Source organism: Mastomys coucha, unplaced genomic scaffold (genome assembly GCF_008632895.1).
Source record: "Mastomys coucha isolate ucsf_1 unplaced genomic scaffold, UCSF_Mcou_1 pScaffold6, whole genome shotgun sequence".
Taxonomy (NCBI): domain Eukaryota; kingdom Metazoa; phylum Chordata; class Mammalia; order Rodentia; family Muridae; genus Mastomys; species Mastomys coucha.
Genome location: NW_022196912.1, coordinates 106,056,242 through 106,072,872, shown reverse-complemented (window position 1 = coordinate 106,072,872; position 16,631 = coordinate 106,056,242).

Here is a 16,631-nt window from a genome sequence, read left to right as displayed (position 1 = left end):
AATCCTCAAATGCAAATGAAAGATGTTCCTGGCTCTAAAACCCCGGGTTCTTAAACTACTGTGATATGCTACACCCTTAATGCAGCGTGGTTAGATCTATAATGGAGATGTGGACAGTCCTGTGGGGAACAAAAAGAGTAATGACACAAAGAGCAACACCTGCCCCCTTCCACGTCAACCTGTCCACACTGACAGGCTGTTCTGTATTTAGCATATGCTGCTAAAATTGTCTACAGGTCTCTGGTATCATGCTGTGACTATAAGCACGGCAGGCCCTCTGTAGTGTTGTGAGGGTTGTACATCTCTGTTCCACCGTATCTAGGGCAGGGTGAAATGACTTAAATGGCTACAGGAGCCTTGTGAGCAGGACCTGAACCTTTTCCCCTATGCCTGACAGTTCTATCTAAAGCCAGAATAACCAAGGTATGTCCTGCACTCACAAACCTGGTTCCTGGGCTAGCCTGCCCAGAACATCTGGGAGCGGGCCAGTATCTCTCTAAGTATGGGGAAAGAATAGTCTCAAAGCAAACATTTGAAGAGCTCAAGTAGAGCTTCAGGCTGCTTTCGGATGCTGCAGGAGCAGCCACGTGCTTGCATTTCATAAATTAGCATGGAAATAAGCAATGCCTGACATCGAGATAGCTTCTCTACAAGGTGGGAATGCAAGGATAATGTCAGGAATCAAACAGCAGCCCATCCTCAAGGACTTCAACTGTGGCCTTCAGCAACTTCTCATGCCCAAGCTGTTTCGGTGGTACCAATTTTCGGGGGATTCTGATGTAACCGTCATCTGCCCAGTTTGTCTATAGATTTTTGGATCACCGGATCTGTTATGACATATCTGGGCTACTGACAAAAAGATCAGTGGAGTCAGTGAGTGCCTACGTGTGTGGACACTCGTTGCCAGCTGTGGCTGCTTCAGTTCTTCTGGCTTCTCTTTTTCCTGAGGCTCCATGAGGCCTCTCTGCCCTCTGGCCAGGCTCGTGCTCCTCCCATCTCTGCTTAGACTCCACTGGGTCCACATTAAGTCAGGCCGATCTGCTATGCACCCTTATGTGTTTCTTTGATAGCTCTTCCTATCACTGATTACAGTCTTGGCCTGCTGTGCTCTCCCAGCTTGTAAATCCCAAGACAGGCGCCAGTCTGTCTTGTTCACCAGCAGGGGTCCAGACCTTGGCACGCTGCCCAACATGAAAATTAATTTGTTTCATTTTTGAATTAGCAGATGGAGTTTCTAGTAGAAAGAACATGGAAAAGAGAGGTTGACATCCAGAGTCTGATCTTGGGAGAGAATGCAGACATGCAAATGGACATTTAACAGTTTGAGTGGTGACCCGTGGCTTAGCCTCTCTGTAGGAGACTTCCCTGAACTCTCTCAAATCCCAAGAAGGATGGAGATATCCCTTCTGAGAAATCAGCTTTGGAGAGGGACAAGTGGCCTGCATCACCTGGAGGGAGGGCTGCTCAGGAATCTCTCACACACACACAGGCTAAGAAATAGGAACAGAAAGTTTTACATTGAATTTGGCCAACTGGAGTAAAAAAGCCCTTATCCAAACGAAGAAGCGGGGAGCATGGAGTACTTAGAGCATCACTAAAAAGAAACCAAAACAACCTCTACCCTCTTGAGCTCTGCTGTGTCAATCGCATCCAATGCTGTCTGGGTGCTTACTGCACCCAAGCCTGGACCAGAAAGGAGGAGAAAGGCAGTGTGGCCAGGAGGGCTATGAGTGCCACCAGAAGATGCCACCTTCAAGCTGTGTCTACTAACTCACACGGGACATGGGCACATCTTGCTTCACTCAAAAAGTCTGGCTATCATAAAGATGAAAACCTAGCCTGGAATATAGTTGAGCCCTTTATTTTCTCAAGTCTTATCAAGTTGGTAAAGTACTATGAAACACTAGCAAGTATTCAGTAACTACTGATCACTGAAAATGTTTAGTTTCCTTTTTTTGACTCTGTGGCTACAGCGGTTACACAGTCAACTTCGTCCGGTGGGATGTGGTTATGTAGAAAGACTGGGGACGCAGAGAACAGAGAGCACAATGTAGACAAACTCCTCCGACTCTCCCAGTGTTGCTTCCATCTCAGCTAAACAGCAAGCCGGGCTAAACTACCATTCACACGCCTACCAGTCAAGTCCAACCCACGCCCCATTGCCACATGCACCCAAAGACAGCAGTGATCCCAACCTAGCACAAAATCGTAAACTCGATTGTAACACCATGAAATTATTTCGCTACTCGATTGCGCAGTCCTCAAATATGAAGCTTGTCGATGATAACGCCATGTTCCCATCTACGTCAAATGACTGAACGCGCCAGTTCAGAGGCTAAGCTCCTGTGTGCTCGTGTTTTCAACGACGTATCTCACATTGTTTTTTAATCTGGACCTATCAGTTCCTCTTGAGGTAAAGGAAACAAAGCCATGAGGCTATCTAGGCAGAAGAATGGAACGACCCAGGGTGGGAATGGGGGTCAAGGAGCATGAGGTCAGGGAGAATGGGGAAGAGAATGAATAAGAATGACGTGTGATGAGACATATAATGAAAGTATCGCAATGAAATCAATTACTTTATAAACAAATGTAATCCTCTGAAAAACATGGGTGTCGTTTCCAAAATATCCCCTAGAGGGCACCAGAGTGTCATATCCGAAAAAAAGTTGTCCGTAGGTTTTTTTTTTTTTTTTTTTGCTTTGTTTTGTTTTTAAAAAGACAAGTTTTCCAGTTTTTTTTTTTGTTTATTTGTTTTTTATTGTTTGTTTTATTTTGTTTTTCTAGACTACTTTTCTGAAAAAAGATGAAGTCTGAGGTCAGGTGTTCCTCACAAGAATATAACCATAACTTCTAGAAGCATCCTTGGGGCCTCTTGGCATCATCAGGACTGCCTCATGTGACTGTCCTTTTAGTGCATAATACTGAAGTTGCAGGGAGCACATGTCACCTGACATCAACCCACGGAGCCACCTGGTCTACCCAGTTCCTGGATGCAGCGCCATAAAAAGCACAGACCTCGTGGGCTTGCACCCTCTCCCGCGGGTCTCCACTCGCAGCTTCCTCCCTTGACATCTACCAAGTTGTCCTTTCCACAACCCTGTGAAGCAGGGAGAGGAGAGCGGACTAAGTAGTTGGTGTGGGAAATTCACAGGAATTGCCTCCACTTGTAGATGATTTAGAGATGGGCCCAGGGGGAGGAGGGGTATCTGCTAGAGAAGGTGACTCAGTTTCCCTAGAGAGCCTCTCCAAAGTGTTCTGGCTCCATTTTTTCGTCTTCCGATGTGAGGTTTACCATTCACTCGCAGTCGCCCACTTCTCTCTGCCGACTTAATTAGCTGCTCCCCTTTCCTCTCAGGTTACTGATCCTTCCTGATTTCTATGAGCTCCTGGACTGTTGTCAGGCAATCAGTCTCTTGCTGATAAAGAAATGGCAGCATGTCACAAGCTTGTGTGTGCTTTGTCTCTTGGTCCTGGTGTGTTGTGACACCCTTTGTCTTAGTTAGGTTTTTACTGCTGTGAACAGACACCATGACCGAGGCAAATCTTATTTAAAAAAAAAAAAAATTAATTGAGGCTTGCTTACAGGTTCAGAGGCTCAGCTCATTATCATCAAAATGGGAGCATGGCAGCATCCAGGCAGGCATGGTACAGGAGGAGCTAAGAGTTCTATGTCTTCATCTGAAGGCTGCTAGCAGAATACTGGCTTCCAGGCAGCTAGGATGAGGGTATTAAAGCCCCACCCACAGAGACACCTCTACTCCAACAAGGCCACATTTACTAAGTGCCACTCCCTGGGCCAAGGATATATAATCCATCAAACCCTTACTACTTTGTTCTTTCTGTCTGTCTGTTTGCTTGTTTGTTTTTCAAGACAAGTTTCTCTGTATAGGTCTGGCTGTCCAGGAGCTCGATCTGTATGTAGAGCAGGCTGGCCTTGAATGCTCAGAGAGCCACCTTCCTCTGCCTCCCAAGTGACAGGATTAAAAGAATAACACCACCACCACCACCCCCAGCATTTCTCTGTTCTATCATCAAAGGTCTCAATACTTTGCTGCATAGTTTCCAAGGACTTTTGACTTTTTAAATGCAGCCTCCTAAAAGAGAAAGACCTTGGAACATGAGGAAAGTGATCAGGGCTAGTCATAATGCTTAAACAGGCAAATAAGAATCTTTCCAAATTGATATTCTTTAAACATATCTAGCAGTCAGGAAAGAAGAGGATTAGTGAGATGTTTCATTGAGTAAAGTGTTCCCTACACAAGCAAAAACAAAACAAGACTGATCTTAGGCCCTCGGATATCATGAAAAGTTCATGGTGGCATAAGGGTGACATCTAGCACTGTGGGGGCAGAGACAGAAGGACCGCTGGCTAGTCAGATGATCTGATGGAATCAGCTACAGATGAAAAGAGAAACCCTATTTCAAAACATAAGGTGGAGAGGGACAGAGGACAGGTGATAGCGACTTATGGTTTCCACACTTTGCACACACACCTGCATGCATGCATACACACACACACACACACACACAGAGGCGCATACACAGAGAAAGAGAGGGGGAAGGGGGAGGGAGGGAGGGAGAGAGAGAATTAGAACATAATAACAAAATACATAGGAGGATACTGGGAGCACTCCGGACTTCCTTAAAGTCAGCTGGCAGCCAGCCAACGCTGCCTGGGCAGGCAGACCCCTTGGATGTGAAAAGAGACCACTCTCCACTCCACCTCCCGCAAACACACCTTCCAGGCCTATGTCAGATGTTCCCTGAGAAAAATTCCTGCTCATGTAGCTTACCCCGCCCATCCACTCCCACCCCCCCCACCCCCGTTATATTGACATGTCACTCAATTTTTTTGTTTGCTTTTATGTGTGGGCATCGTTGCTGATCAAACCCAGGGTCTTACACATGTTAGGTTGCACAGCTAAGCTCCTGAATAGCCTTTGGCCAACATCCTCCTGCTTTTCCTGACCCCTCCTGATGAATGGCATGAATAGAAACTGTCCTCTCCCATCAGACGCAGGAAGCTGATTCCGCTTCCGGAAGACTGGGCAATGGCTGGCAAAGCTTGTGAGGAAGAAAACAGGCTTGATGGATTGCAAAGGGAAGCAGCTGGGTGTGGTGAGGACAGGCTTTTCTCTTTCTGTGTGCCAGCTCAAGGTTTCTCCCAGAGACCCAGAGCCATGCGGGACCTCTACATCTCTCCAATAGATATTATGCTCAAGGTTCACTTGCCTGTCCTAGAGCAGGACCTACTATAATTTTGTTACCTTTAAAAAAAAAATGTAGCCGGGTGGTGGTGGCACACGCCTTTAAACCCACCACTTGGGAGGCAGAGGCAGGAAGATTTCTGAGTTCGAGGCCAGCCTGGTCTACAGAGTGAGTTCCAGGACAGCCAGGGCTACACAGAGAAACCCTGTCTCGGAAAAAAAAAAGAAAGAAAGAAAGAAAGGAAGAAAGAAAGAAAGAAGGAAAGAAAGAAAGAAGGAAAGAAAAAAAGAAAAGAAAAGAAAAGAAAAGAAAAGAAAAGAAAAGAAAAGAAAAGAAAAGAAAAAATGTGGGTGGGTGAAGTTTTGTGGGTACTCACTCATGTGTGGAGATCAGAGGACAACTTTCGGGAGCTGATCCTCTCCTCAATCACCAATGAACTGCAATGACAGAAAGCCTGGTGGCAGGGCTGGCGAGATGGCTCAGTGGGTAAGAGCACTGACTGCTCTTCCGAAGGTCCTGAGTTCAGATCCCAGCAACCACATGGTGGCTCTCAACCACCCGTAATGAGATCACACCTGTAATGGTGCATCTGAAGACAGCTACAGTGAATTACACTGTAGTGAGTGGGGCCTGAGGGAGCAGGACCAGCAGAGGTCCTGAGTCCAATTCCCAGCAGCCACACACATGATGGCTCAAAGGAAGCCTGGTGGCAGCACCTTTATTGCCTGAATAATCCCACCCATCCAATGACCTAGAATAACTCTTTTAATGTGTCGGGGATTTTGCCCACATGCATGTCTGTGTACCATGTGCATGCCTTGTGCCCTCAGAGGCCCAAGAGGCCATCAGAGCTCCTTGTGGGTGCTGGGAATAGAACCTGGTTCCTCTAGAAGAGCAGCCAGTGCTCTTAACCACTGAACCATCTCTCCAGTCCTGTCTATAATAGTTTTTAAGGGACATGCCTTCCTTGTTCATTATCGCTTCACTTCTCTTTCAAATGCTACTGAACACAGTTCTATAGATAGGAGCTATTCCAAACCATTATGGATGCTGCCTGAGTTTATAAATCATGGTGATGAAGGCGTAGACTTTTGTAGAATGGCATCATTTGTGAAAACTCTTTTTTCTTCAGCTTTTTGAGACAAAGTCCCTCTGTATAACCCTGGTTGTTCTGGAACTCACTCTGTCGCCAAGGCTGGCCTCGAATTCACAGACTTGAATTCACCTGCCTCTGCCTACATAATGTTGGGAATAAAGGTATGTGCCACTACTGCCCAGCTAATGAAAAAAAAATTTTTTTTAAGCCAGGAAATTTAGAAGGAGAAGAAAGAGGAAGAAGAGAGAGGGGGACAGAGGAATAGAGGGAGAAAGGAAGGAAGGAAGGAAGGAAGGAAGGAAGGAAGGAAGGAAGGAAGGAAGGAAGGAAAGGAGGGAGGGAGAGAAGGAGGGAAGAAAAAGGAAGGAAGAAAGGGAGAAAAAGAAAGGAAGGAAGGAAGGAAAAGAGAGCTGACTGGCTGGCTGAGACCTTTCTGAGTAAGTCAAGAAAGAACCATGGTTCTCTATCCTTGAGGTCATCCTCTCTCACTCCTTCCCTGGCCTGCTCCTCACATCTATGGCAGAACCCCAGGGCACCCTGGGTGGTCCCCAGGCTTCTGGGCAGGTGACCCTCCCTAGCATGGATAGATAGCAACCTCCACACTTGGAAATTCCTGGCAGATCTCCAGTGGTCACACCAGAGTCTCTTTGTCACCAACCTCTCAGACTTGCTCCCATATCCATGTGCATGCTTATAAGAATACCATATGATCTTGTCATCTGCCCAGATCTCATCCCTGGGAGCTTTAACAACACAGATATTGTACATATCTGTTTCTTGCTGTGTGTATAGCTGTATAATATATGAACTAGGAAGATGGTTTCTGCTTGGGGTGGTGGGGTGGCTACTCCATCTGGGACTGAAGTGAGACACAGCATTGGACGAAGGTCAAAGACTGATGATCTTTCAATTTGTGCTTTAACAATGCTGGTTTACTTCCTCTTTTGTGCTTCAATAAGTTCTAGGTTCCTTCCTCTAACTATACCATGATTTAATAAGTGTGGTTTCTATTTAGTCTATGGATTCACACCGCTGGCTTCTGGTAATAAACTCCTGTTAGTAAGAGTGGATTAGAAAAAAAGCTTAGCTACCTGGTCTTTTCTCTCCGGTTCAAATGCCCCTCACTGGCCAGGCAAGAGGCTGGGAACTCATTAACTCTTTGTGAACCAGAGAGAAAAGAAAAAAAAAAGAGAGGAAGAAGATCTTTTAAACAATCAACTCACACAGACACACACTTATACCGCTCATACACACACAAACACACACACACACACTGGTCAGGCCGACCACCTCTCTTATCAACTCCACAAGTGTTCATGCATACTTACACACACACCTATACTTACAGATGCATATGTACATTTGGTGGATGGAGCAAAAGCTCCATGAGCAAGTTCCGAAGAGCAAGTGCCAACACAGAAATGAATAAAGAAGAAGCTCTACCTTTTATCACTCAGAGAAAGGAAAGGTTTCTAGCACTTCATTGCTGAAAGTAGGAGAAAGCGTCTCCCTGTTGTCTCTCTTAGTTCTTATACTTTCTTGGAAGGATTGGTCACATGGTTTCCCAAGCATCATTTCATTCGTTACGTTCATAGCAAGTTTAAGACACTAATTCAAGTCATAAAATGATAAGGAGTTACATCAGGAACGTTTACATGTGTTTTCATTCAGACTAGTCCCTGACTCTCTGTAAGTTCATTAAAAGTTTAAAACAACGATTCTTATAAGTGAACAGTTTTACCAAGAGACATATCATCTGTCTTGTGCCTCATTACTTTTGAAGTTTTGTATAGATAATACAAATTATCAGTCAATATTTTATTTTCTGTCCTTGCACCTACAGTAAACTGTCCATTCCCAGTTTATGACCTCTGGTTATCAGATAGCGAGCTCACAGCTAACCTAGAAGGAATCTTTTCCCTGACATTAATCTGTTTCAAGCCTGCTCTATTATCCGAGTGCAAGTAGCCTGTGATACATTAAGGTTTGAAGAACCATATTTGCAGCCTTTCAGACAGCTGGAAATTACTTGTATAAATGTAGGGATTCTATAAAATCATTATCAGAAATTATGAATCACCAATTTGTCTACACAGCATTACTACGTGATAGTACGTCTTCCTATTGATTCCGCAGAAAATCTGCCCAATCAGATGGGCTAGTGCCCAGGAATTGTTAGGCTATGTAATAGTGACAGCAGCAAGAAGCAATCCTGAAATAAAAATCTCTGAAAGCCCTGCAAGTCAGAGCTTACCCTTCACAGCTATACAAAGCGATGAGCCATCTCCAGAAAACTCACCTGCGTGCCTTTAGCCTTTCCTCGATAGTTCCTGACAGATTGCTTTGCCCTTATGTCTATTTTTACCTGTTTTGCCCACTATGACCCTGTCTTAGGGTTTCTATTGCTGTGATTTAAAAAAAAAAAAATGACCAAAAACAACTTGAGGAGAAAGGATTTATTTTAGCTTACAATTCCACATCATAGTCCATCCTCCAAGGGCACTGGGGTAGGAACTCACCTGGCCAGGAACCTGGAACCAGAAGCCATAGAGGAACTGTTCTTGCAGGCTTGCTCACTCATTGCTTGGGCAGCCTGCTTTCTTATACAGGACCACATGCCCAGGGATGGCCCCACCCACACTGAGCTGGGCCCTCCCACATCAGTCATCAATCAAGAGGATACCCTACAGACTAGCCTATAGGACAATCTTATAAAGATGTTTTCTCAATTAAGATTTCTTCTTCCCTCACGGCCCTAGCTTGTATAGAGTTGAAATAAAACCCAGCCTGTACAGGCCCCTGCTGTGCTGGGTGTAGGAATCTTACAGAAGTATTTGGAATGACAAAAGCAACAGTCAAATAGACATAAGAAGTAAATGTCCATCAAAAAAGATGGAGACTTAGAAGATACTACATTCAAGAAAGACTCTGACCACAGAAAAGAATGGGGCTTCTCTTATTTGGTGATGGTGCTTATAGAATGGCATCCTCTTGAAAAATGGAGAAGACGGCTTATGTATTTTTTACAAGTGTCTAAATTATGATACAAAATATGTGCTTGGAACAAATGAGACAAAAAAAGAAATGGAAGATAAATTTGTCAGCGTCCACCTGGTCCTCTGGAGTGTGTTAAAAGTTCAAACTCCAGATATAAAGTCAGTATCAATGCTCCGTGGTCCATCTTAGAAAGACACCAGTGCAGCATGTCTATAGCCTCACTGGGAAACATTAACTGAAGGATTCTCTCATGTGCTGAACCTAGGGGTCTGCCAGCAAAGGGCTACTTGCCTCCATGGCGTGTCTATGAGCTTGGGGTAAAGGATTATCTCAGGGTTTCCCACAGCAGGAAGTACTTGGCTGACCCTGAAAACGGAACTTCCTGATTCTCCATTTTTCATCTCTGTGATAACACACATCTTTAATCCCCACTTCACTCACTACCTGACTAGCCACACTGTGATTTATGCGATGGCTTTTACCACCTGTTATAACAACTTTCTCCTTGGGTAGAGTCATTGCCTGATTCCCCCAAAAATCCCTTCTTTAACGACTCATGTTTGCCATATGTGGAATCATAGGCACCCTAGGTACATATGCCATATGTAGAGTCAGTATACCCTCTAGACTGATTTGCTGAGTCTTTCTTCTCCTTTTTGTCATTAAGGGTTTCAGCCCATCAAATGGTGCTTTCTCTACAGGTCACAGTCTCCTGAAGCTTAGGGGAAGCTCCTACTTGACTTTAGTTAGTCACCAGGCTTCTGTCCTATATCTTATTATTGCGTGCTGGCTGTAGTCTTGTGATGCTATTCTGGAAGTGATGATGATTTTAAGGGCTAGTATAAAAGCTTTTGTTAGAGCTTTTGTTACGTTTTGGAAATGGACCCAAGCTTCCTGAGAGGTTGTGGGATCCAGTCCAAAATAGAAACACCATCTAAAGATCTGTGGGTCAAGAAGCAGATGTAGCTGTTCCTGTTATGTGTCAAGGTTTGTGGGGCCTTAAGATAGAATAGGAGCGTGGGGGGCTGGAGAGATGGCTCAGTGGTTAAGAGCACACCATCTGCTCCTCCAGAGGTCCTGAGTTCAATTCCCAGCAACCACATGGTGGCTCACAACCATCTGTAATGAGATCTGATGGCCTCTTCTGGTGTGTCTGAAGCAGTGTACTCACATACGTAAAATAAATTAGTCTTTAAAAAAATGAAGAATAAGAGCATGGGGCTGGTAAGAACAGAGGGTCACAAGAGACAGAGTGAGACAGGAAATTAAAGTACAGCTGAGCCAGACAGTGGTGGCACATGCCTTTAATTCCAGCACTTGGGAGGCAGAGGCAGGCAGGTTTCTGAGTTCGAGGCCAGCCTGGTGTACAGAGTGAGTTCCAGGATAGCCAGGGCTATACAAGAAACCCTGTCTTGAAAAAACAAAAACAAAAACAAAAACAAAACAAAAGTACAGCTGACTCTCTACAAGGGTTCCTGGGTGGAGCTCCTAGCCCCTTACAGTGAGCTTGCTGCAGATTCTGTTAACCACTGAAGAGCTACAATACAGGATCCAATACCAGGATGCCGAAGTCCCAGAGTTCCAATTTCAACAAGTGTACATTTAAAGATGCTTCACCTTCTTCTTTCCTTGTGCTTGTGCCTGAAGTCTTATTAGACATGATCAAATTGTAGTCTGAGGTTTTATTTTGTTTTGTCTGGAGAGCCCGCCTTGCTCTGTGGGTGTGTGAGGACTGCCTTGGGCTATGAGATCCCAACAGCTGAACAGCAATAGACAACAGGAGTTATTTGCTCCTAGGATAATCTTTTTAAACATTATTTGTTTGTTTTTATTTATATGTATGTATGTATGTATGTATGTATGTATGCATGTATGTATGTTTGCCTACTTGTTGGTGTGGGCACTATGTTTGTGCAGATGCCGGTGGAGGTCAAAAGAGGGCATCAGACGTCCTGAAGCTGGGGTTACAGAGTTGTCCTATTTATACAATCTACTCAGTGTACAGGCTGGGAATCAAACCTGGGCCCTGTACAAAAGCACCAACTTCTCTTAACTGCTGAGCCATCTTGGTCCCCAATGTTCTTGCCCAGTGTTCTATAATAATCTTATGGGACCACGATCATACACAGCACATTCTGTTGGCTGAAACATTGTGTAATACTTGTGTGTTGGACTTCAGAGCACATTGTACATAAGTTAATCTAATACATCCCCATTGGAGAAAGGGTCGTTGCAGACTCAGCACCTGGAATTCTCCCATTCCTCGGAAGCGGATGAAAATGTGCTCCCGGTTCCAAGTAGAAAACTAATTAAGTGAGATGCAATCTTCTAGATTCATTCTGGTCATAATGAAAATAGGACTCATCGTTAGGGAAGGGAGCAAGCATCAGAACTGTGCAAAGGGATCTTGAGTAGGCTGGTGGAGCCAGCAATCAGCTGAGTGACTTCAGAGTGAGAGGATTGGGGGTGAGCCGGACTTCCACTGCCATTTAGAATTCGATTCTGGGCCCGCCCACTCACCAGAGAACTGCGGGGACCCCTGGTTGACAGTGTCAGCAAAACTCCTGGGTTGAGGGAGGAAAGGAGAATCACTGGCTATGAGCCTCCAAAACAGAAAGGAGTTCTAAGCAGGGAACCCTCGTCGATTTCTATACAAATCCAGTATTTTTTCTGTGTTTTGCCTTAGTTGGGATTCTGTAAAGAAGCAGAACCGATGGAATGAATACGTTTTACAAGGGGGTTTATATTAGACATGCGCCCTTGATTTACATGCTATGTGGCTGGGTACTCCAACAGCAGCTCTCCAAATTCTGGGGAGGCTAAGAACTTAGGAGCTGAGTCCATGTGGCTGGACACTTTGGCCATCCCAATCTAGTGCTAAAAGAGAGCCCTGGTCCTGTGCCACGCCCACTTGTTTACTCCAGTAAAATATGTAATATTGGGGATAAAAACCTGATTAAGGATAAGAGGCGTTCAAGGCCAGCCTGGTCTACAGAGTGAGTTCCAGGACAGCCAAGGCTACAAAGAGAAACCCTGTCTCCAAAATACCAAAAAAAAAAAAAAAAAAAAAAAAAAAAAGATAAGAGGACTTCAAAGGGGAGTTTGTGCCTCCTGGATATTCAGTCAGAATCTCCTAACTCAGACATGTTCCAGATTAGTCTTTCCAATCGTCAACATGCCCTCTCATTTAGACATAAAAGGTACCCCAAGAAATGATTTGTTAATGGCTAAACTTAAGATTAGGCATTGTCTCCTGGCCAGCACAACTTTCCAAAATATCCTAATTTAATTCCAAGCTGTCCTTAGCTTGGAATTTCTCTCAAGGAATCTGCCTTATCAGACAGGTTGTCCTCAGAGTTAGCAACAGACATCAAGCACATTCCTTAGGGCAGTCCCACAGAAGACAGAACTGTTTTACATACTAGAGAGTAATCGAAGGGCTTCCCTCACTCAAGGGCATTAGCAGGAACTGTTAGATCAGAACTTCCTGGTGCTTGCCTCCAGCAAGACCCAGAGAATTAGCATGGGAATACCAAAATAGCCCCAGCGGGCTTCACACCTGGATATCTGATCCTACAGACCTTGATGTGGCAGTCATTTGCCTATGTGACTTCAGTCTTGCTCTCTGATCCTATTGACCTTGTTGTAACCCTCACCTGCCTATGTGACTCTTGTCATTCACCCTGTTTTCTGTATATTATATAAGCCTGGTTTTCACTTTGTGCACTGGACTCGCGTTGGCACTCAGACTAGAACTAGAACTTAGATGGACTAGGACTTAGATTCATGCAGTCCGCAGTCCCCCGGGCCCAGAGCACTTGGGCTGGTGTTTGTGTGTGTGTGTGTGTGTGTGTGTGTGTGTGTGTGTGTGTGTGTGTGTGCAGCACCAGTCTAGCGGAGATAGCTGCTGCTTTAGACCCAGTGTGTTTCAGGTGGCCTCAGATGTACCTTAACTGCTGAGCTGCTAGATTTATCATTTCTCTTACGCAATAACTGTAAAAGTCTGCTGCCATTTTTAAGAAATACATTCAGATCCTGTACTTCATGAGTTGTCTCTGCCATCAATTCTTTGCCTACGCCTCGTTGACCTGACTAGGACCCCGTTTCTCCCACAGGTTGAGGGAGGCCCAGATCAGCTGGCCTGCAGCAGTCCTGCAGTACCTGTGTGAAGTCAGAAAACACTGAGTTCCAATGTCAGAGGAGGGCGGCATCAATGCCAGCAATAGGCAAATGCATTCACAGCCAAAGCAGAGAGCAACAGCTTTCCTCCGACCTTGTACATCTAGTCCATGGTGGTTCCCACTCTGAGGGAAGGATTTCCTCTTTCCTACTTCCAGGAAATGGCCTTACGTACCTGCCCAGAGGTGTGTCTCTTGGTTGATTTCAGATCCAATTGAGTTGACAAGCAGTCATTTATTTGCTCCTAGAGAATTTTATTCAGTAAAAACTCAAACCTAAACCTGAACCTAGTAAGAGTCTGGAAAAATCTTAAGGGGATATGAGTCTCTCTTGGGGACCTGGACATCAAGATGAAGTCTAGAGGCACTAACTGATGGGGTTTGGGTGGCAGCAGACACGTCTGCAGACACCAGACACAAACAGCTCCACGTTTAAGAGGTTTAATTAAGGAAGAGTGGGGACCACGGCGCAGGAAGAGGGGAGAGAGGAAAAGAGAGAGAGAGAGAAATGGAAGAATTGTCTCATATATACGGGTTGTGACGTAGCAGGTCCAGGTAAAGGTGGGAGCTGAACCCAATGGATTCTGAGAATATGGTGGCCATTACCTTGACGACAGGTCTGTGGACCCACCCATATCTACCGCCGTTTCTGGATGCTAACATAAACTTACCCACCCACAGACACAGAAACAAACTCGGCAGTAGCCAAGTACAGTGGGATACACTGATTAGAGAAAATATGACGAATTAACAAGCCAATCTACAATAGTGACCTCATCCCGACTATCCAGACCGTGTAAGAGGGACGGGTGAGTCCAAACATTCCAATGAGAGGAGACTTTTGTAATTCCAAGGAATTTCCTAGTTATCATAATTTGATATATTCAGCTATGATAGTATAGGGCCTAGACCCTAGGTAGATCCACACAACTATTTGCCAGCTCCTTGCAATAACACTGATGTACACTAGGGGGCGTCAGTGCATATGTTTTTAACTGAGTCCAACCCAAGTAGAGTATTTTTTGAAACATATATATACATATATATGTATATATTACATATATATTGTATGTAATATAATTATATTACATATATACATATATTTAGTCAAATACACACACACATACATATATAGTCAGATGTGCATCAAGCTTGAGTGTAGAGGTGTGAGGACAATTTGTAGAAGTCTGTTCCCTCCTTCCTTTATATGGTGTTGCTGTCCCGCAGCAACATAAAACAGTAGGTTACCTGGAATACGAAGTTAGAAATAGATAGGAAAAGATAGAAGGAGATATGAGAGAGTGGCCACAGATATACCTACCCACATGGAAAGGTAAAAATTAGACGGGAGACTCTCTGCTCAGCCATCTTGGTTCTTTAATGTTAATTCCTTTGTTCCCGCAACAGGTAAAGTACTTGGGGCAAACCACCCCCCCCAAACTACGTCGGTATAACAGTCCAATCAGAAACTTCCTTCTTGCAAATAGAGGTGGAGCTACTGAATGTAGCTGCTTCCACAACGCTGTGTTAATGTCTAGGCTTAGGGGAGGGAGACCACAATATGGGACCAGAGGATTTGAACTCATATGATCAGAAGTGGTGACAAGTACCTCTCTACCTGCTAAGGCTGACTTGCCAGCCCTGAAAACAGACTTTTCACAATTGACTTAGCTGGATACCAGCTCTCTTCACATTAGATGGATGAGCCTTTGAATAATCATGTCAAAGACATCAGCAGGCTTAAAAGAGAAGCACAGGCTCTGGACTTTGAAGATCAGGTTCCAGTTTTGCTTCTGGCTTTCTTAGCTAAGGAGTGGGGCAATGGTGAGCCTCACATTGCAGAGTGGGCACACTATTAGCCTATCCCGTGGCTTTTAAGCCACCTTCCCCTAGGTGTTGCTCCCAAACTCCATCCATAACTCCCCTCCCTTTCACTGTCCAGCCTCCTGCTCCCCACAGAGCTCAGCTGGCAGAGGTGAAGAATCCTCAGCTATGGAACAAAGGGCAGGGACTCATGGTTGGCAAAGAGGAGCTTCCTGGTGATGGGTTTATGATGAATATTAGGTGCCCATTCATTTGGTGACCAACTAGTAGATGGTATGAGTCCCAAAACAGCTTGCTCCTTGTAAAAATCTCTCACATACAATAAAGGTGAGAGCTGAGGATTCCTTGGCCACATTTCTGGTCTGAGGGGAGGACACACTAAGTGTGAAATCCACACCTGTTCTCAGAGACACAACATGGAAAACGGACGTGGAATATTGTTTTAGTATAGCCTGGCTGCTGTAACAAAGAGCCTCAAACCTAGAAGCTCATAAACAATAGAAATCTGTTTCTCACACGGTTTTAGACAATGGGAAGATTCAAGACTGAGCGGGGCGGGGCGGGGGGGGGGCGGCGGGGGGACCAGCAGAACTTGTGTCCAGTGAGAACCTGCTTTCTGGTTCACAGATGCTGCATCCTCGAATGACTGGGGAATGCAATGACCACTCCGAGACCTCGCCTTATAATCCCAACCACGGCTTCGTTGTTAATCACGTGATGGCTGATCTTAACTGGCAATTTAATTGGATTAGCAATCAACCAAAACTCCAGCTACTGGCCATTCCGGTGGAGAATTTCCTTGATCGGGTTTATGTGAAGCAGGAAGTCCCAAGCTAAATGAGCCAGTGCCTTCCGATGGCAGCACAGATAGACAGACAGACGGAGAAGAAGCAAGCTTTTGCATCTTTGCCTGCTTGCCGTCGCGGTTGCTAGCCAGCAAGTCCGTCCTTCCTGTGGAGGTTGCAGCCCTTCATTGATCTTGAAGCCAGCTTCTCCCGGCTCTCATGTAGGACCAGTAGCTCTTCAGGAATCTCAGGCCCTCAGGGTCAGAGCAGGACAACTGAGACATCCAGCCTTGTGGACTAAATAACACCTGGAATCTCAGCCTCTCCGGCGTGAGACAGCTGCTGGTAGACTACGCAGACAGACCCCCGTGCTGTAAGTCAACCTAACACATCCCCTTGTTATGTATATATTCAGTTTATCAGTTCTTTTCCTTTAGAGAATCCTAATGTATCAGGTCTCAACATAGGAATGTAAATATCCATACCATAGCAAAAATTTTAATAATTTGCATTTGAACATGTACTGAGATGTTTTACATAAGA